Genomic DNA, 5,437 nt, shown 5'->3' with positions numbered 1-5,437 from the left:
TATGAGGACAGAGGCCCTGAAGCCCTTTGATCCAGACTATTTTTTCAAGGGGAACAGAGTGAACAACCTTGGAAGATAGAGATAAGAGTTTCTTCGTGGAGCAGAGGGCAAGTATATTTACTGCTCAGGATGACAAGCGTAAGAGAAAAAGGTTAGGCACTTCCATTTGCTTGTAAAAGGTTTGGGAACCTGTAGTTTGGGTTCCTCAGCTGCGATGCAAAATTCCTGTGCACATCCTTCACCTGAGTTTCTCTATGTCCTTGCCCTGAGACCTAGAGGGTAAGGAGATCAATGCCAGTATGAAAGTCATTCTGCTGGCTCTACTATGAGTAAGAAAATTCTTTGATTCTGAGCCTAGTACCTCATGTATTCTGAGACTATTAGTGAAACTGAGGCTATCTAGCTGGTTAGATTGCAATAGGACAAGATCTAAGACTCACTTCACAGCTTTTAACATGCCCTTGACAAGGTTCTCCTTTGTCACCTGGAACTTTGTTAAGGTTTGTCAGGGAAGGGAACTTGAGGAATCCTGGATCTGCCAGGAGAAGTGGAGTTTCTTAGATCATGAATTCCTGTTTCTGTCTCCTGATTGGACCCTGACTACTAAGCATCTAAACTGCTTGCTACCTTCTGCCCCTATGATCCAATCAACACAAAATCATCAATGTGCTGGATCAGTGTAAGGTTTTGGGGAATGTCATGATCATGGTTTCTGAACACTATATTTGGGCAGAAGGTGGAATTGACATAGCCTTGAGGCAAGACGATAAAGGTGTACTGTTGGCACTGCCAGATAGCTTCTGTACTCATTATTTGGTATGGAGAAAAAGGCAATTTTGGATCACCCAAAGTCAAGTTTTCTGTGACTTCTGAACATTCCAGAGGAATGTATTTAATCAGGGTGTGATGGGTGCTTCTTTCAGAGGTTTTATGGTGGCCTTGACCACCTCACTGCCCTGTGTGAGGCAGCACTGCTCCTGCATTACTATCCTGGCAGGAGGGAAGACTCAGGGCCTCCTACCAGTGAACTTCATCTCTTTGGTCAGAAAGTGAGTGTGGGATTCTACCACTTTCCAAGTATTTCTACTGCATTCTACATCCCAGCAGAGGACCATGGCAAACATGTGTGTCTGTGGAATATCGGTCCCATTTGAAATAAGACTTCCTCTGTGAGGAGGGGACCACATTAGTATTAAAATTCCCCAAATCTAGTGTTTGTTCTGAACCCATGTCAAGTGTTTCCTGAAAAATCTGGGCTTCCCAGCAGATCCATCCATATAGATGAATTTTGCCTTATTTCCTTTCCTTCTATGCAGGGTCAACCTGGTAAGTGGCTACAGATCTTTTGGCCTGAAGTTGTGTGGAAAATTACAATCTGTACTTGAAAGCAGAGATGCAGGGTCTTTTCTCCAGAAGAATTGGCCTCTCCTTCAATCAAGGAGCTCCAAGACTACTAACTAACTTAGGGTTTGGAACTGGTGAGAATTCATAGTGACTCAAATTAGGTGTCTGGCTACCAGATCTAGTTTTTCCTGATAAATAGATGAAGCAATCCCACAGTAGCTATTCATCTATTTCGTTCCTCAGTGAGTATCATAAATAACCAGCTGTAAGACTTCTGTGGGCCAACAATTCTTGCTGTTATACTTCTGATGTCCTCTATGGTAGGAATATCTACCTTATGTCTGCTAGTTAAATGTACCTGTTAGGTTCTGCTGCTCTGGGGTTTCATCAGCCCCACGGAAGTTAGGAAACTCACATGAATATAATTAGTCACACTTGTCCTATCAGGAGAGCACTCAGAGAACTTTGCAAGGGTTCTGGCCAAGCTCTTGCTAATGTATTTCTCAATACCATCGTGAGATAAATATCTTATCAAGGTAGGGGAGAGTTGAGGTGTGGTGTTATAGTTTGCAGAAGATAAATCTAACCCAGCACTTCTGTTTGTCTAAACCTTTGACACTTTTCTCCACATAATACTTTAAAATATAGTATGGCAACCTCATAGGTTCAACTATAAACCAAAGAAGCTATTGGGACCCCCTTCTTTATGGATAAGCCAAGACAATATATCTGGGCTCTCTCACAGGAATGCCCATACAGATAAATTGTGCCTTATTTTTGCTTTATTTTATCTTCTTTGGACCTATTTCATACCACTGAACTGTATACTTAAAATGATTAAGATGATAAACTACTCTAACATATGTGCCTCAGATTTTTATTGATATATGCTACCAATGTCTTTCATATCTTGTTATGTGCAAAAGAGCTTTTTCTGGGTGCTAGTTCCTTCTTTTCTCCATGGAACAGGTTTATGGGTCTTAGGACCTTAATGAATGACTTGGTTGAATCCTGATGAAAATGGGAATTGACTTTCAGGATACCTGCCCAAGAAGAGGTTATCAGAGGGGCACAAGTGTGGAAGACTGGTGTCCTCACACATAGGAAGGTAAATTGCTTCCATTGGTAAGGGAGTCTTTGATTGATCTTTGTGACTTTCAATTTTATCTGAATTCTAACATATGATTCGATCTCTATACTTTAGAATTCTCTAATCCACATCATGAATACATTCACACTGCCTCTCAGCCAACAGCTGAGAAAGAAGCTCACCTAACATACACATTTTCTCTGTAAAACCCATCACAACATTCTTGCACTCAGGGACATTAAACACCGTTTCAGTATTATACTTAAGGGTCATTTTAAACTGCAAAATTATCAATAAAGAAAACATAAAAATGCAAAAACCATGACAATAAGTAGGCCACAAAACAACACTCCTTTATAGTATGAGAGTGAAGCCAGAAGGCAAAGCAGGGACGTTTCATTCACCCTCATCTGGGAACTTGTGTTTTTGGTGATTAAAAGATTTCTCCCCTGATATAAACACATCTGGAAAAGATGGTGAAAGCACTGGGAACTGCTTCTGAATGAGTGTGGCCAAGGTGACAGCATACATGTGGTTACACATTTTCCATTCCATCACAGTAGATCCTGGTGGTCACTTTACTTTAGTCTGCCTCTTTGTTGCTGGCTTTAAGGAAGGAAGCAGCCATTTGGAGAAGGTCATATGGAACAAAGTGTAAGTGAACTTTAGAAGTTGAGGATGGTGGCTTCTGGCCAATAGAAAGTAAGAAAGTCATTCTCAGTCTTCAACCTGAAGGGACTGTATTCTGCCTGACAACTTAAGGTTGGAAATAGATCATTCTTAATTGAGCCTTATATAAGACTGAAGTCTAAACACCTTCATGGCTGCCCAGCAGGGTGGGGGTGGGGGTCCATAAACTCAAAACCCGGCTAAGCTGTGTCCAGACCATTGACTCACAGAAACTATGACATAATGAGTGTGTTAAGCTGCCAAATTTGTGGTGCATTTGGAGAGAAAAACGATACCCAGTTCCATCAAAGCTGTTGACGTGTAACCCACGAATCATGATGTCTGCTCGTGCTTCTAGGAGCCCAGTCCAATTGTCTGTGTAAATATTTGCCCACTTTTGAGGAGCCCAAGATGCCGACAAGTTCTACATTCCATCATAGATAGTTCAATCTGATTGTGATCATTAAGGTATTATTATTATTATTATTATTCTGTTTTGATACAGGGTGTCACTATGTAAGGCAGGATTTCCTGGAACTTGCAGTCCTCCTGACTCCACCTCCTGATTGCTGGCATTATGGTGTGTGTCACCACACCTGGCTGTGTTAGTTATTCTTGATTGACAAAGTGATTAGATTAAGAGATGCCCAAGAGATTAGTAAAGTTCTGGGTATGTTTGTGAGGGCATTCCTGGAGCATTAACTAAGGGGGCAGGACCCATGATGAATGTGGGAGGCAATATGCCATAGGTTCTGGGTCCAGATGGAAGAAAAGGGGAAAATGAAAAAGCCAGTGAGTGCTGGCTTTCTCTCAGCTTCCTGATTGCCATGATGAGGGTATCCCTTCCACACTTTCCCTGCCATGATGGTTTGAACCTCTGAAACTGAACCTAAATCAAGCTTTCCTTCTTTAAGTTGTTTTCTCAGGTATTTTATTACAGGGATTAAAAACATAATGACTAACATCATTGGTACCCAGACAGGTTATGGTTGCATGGAAGGGAGGTTGTCTAGCTTCATCACTTCCATGCATCTGGAGAACAGTGGGGCTTGGGCCTTGTAAGGTGCCCCTAGAAAACAGGGTCCCATGCAAAAACAACTGTGGGCCATCCCCAGCATGGATGTTCCCTTGCAAGCGCAAGGTGATCTGTAACCATGTGCATGATATACATAGAAGCTCACTAGAGAGAGAAACTGGTGCCTTACTTCCTTGGGGAATGCATTTTCCATAGCTCAGATGATCTCCAGAGCTCCCAAGGGGGCCTTGACCCTGAAAACCAGATTCTTGGTCCCCAGGGAGGGGTCTGCTATAGGAATTTGGATTCAAGGGCTAGTGTAATGGCTAAAGCAGTAAGAGCACCTGCCTAGCAAGCATGAGGCCCTGAGTTCAGAACCCAGTGCCACAAAAAAAGAATCTGAATTTAAGACTTGGGCAAAGGCAAAGTTTATGGATCCTCAGAGCTCAATGCTTCCTTCTGGGGCTGGTGGAGTGGCTCAAGTGGTAGAGTGCCTGTCTAGCAAGCATGACACCCTGAGTTCAAACCCCAGTATCCCCCCCCCAAAAAAATGTTTGTTGTCATTGAAAATCAATCTTTCCTTCTATTCCTCTCCCCTGCCTTTTCCACAGTCTTTCCTACAAAGCCCTCTGAGATATTCCTCAAATCTAGCCCAAAGGTCACTAGGTTAAGGGGGAATTTCTTTACAAATGCCTTTCTCAGCCCAGCTGGAGGCAATATGAATTGGGCCTTGACAAATGATCTTAATTTTAGGAACATAGAGGTGACACCACTTCTAGCAGTAGTATGGTTCCAGCAAAGCTTTGTCATCATGAATATGGATTCACCAATGACAGTGTGATTAATTGGTGGTATTTATTCTACACAGACCTATGGGTTAAAGCTCCAAGAAAATTTGGGGTATTATTTTCTCCTCTAGTGTTCATTCTCTGAATGAGAACAGAAGAGAATGTTGCTAGATGCAACATTGGACATGGCTGATACTGGAAAGAAACAGATTGGCATTTCTTTAATATAAAGATAGCTGACCTTTACTTCTATCTCATCCTTAAATCTGGGCTATACATGGATTAGGCATCTCAGAATATAGAACTCAGCAGAGGCCCTAGGTGGTGGCAGAGGCCTTCCCTGCCTGGCCTACTCAGGGCCCTAGGGTTAGTATTAAATGACCTATCTGCCTTCTTCCTTCTTCTCCTCCTCCTCCTCTTCCTTCCTCTTCTTTCCTTTTCTTTTATCTTTCTTTGCAGTGCTGCAGATTGAACCCAGGACCTTGTGCATGCTAGGCAAATGCTCTACCACTGAGCCACACCACCAATCAT

This window comes from Castor canadensis, chromosome 7 (assembly GCF_047511655.1).
Source record: "Castor canadensis chromosome 7, mCasCan1.hap1v2, whole genome shotgun sequence".
NCBI classification, from domain to species: Eukaryota; Metazoa; Chordata; class Mammalia; order Rodentia; family Castoridae; genus Castor; species Castor canadensis.
Note: the sequence above shows the minus strand (reverse complement) of the source record.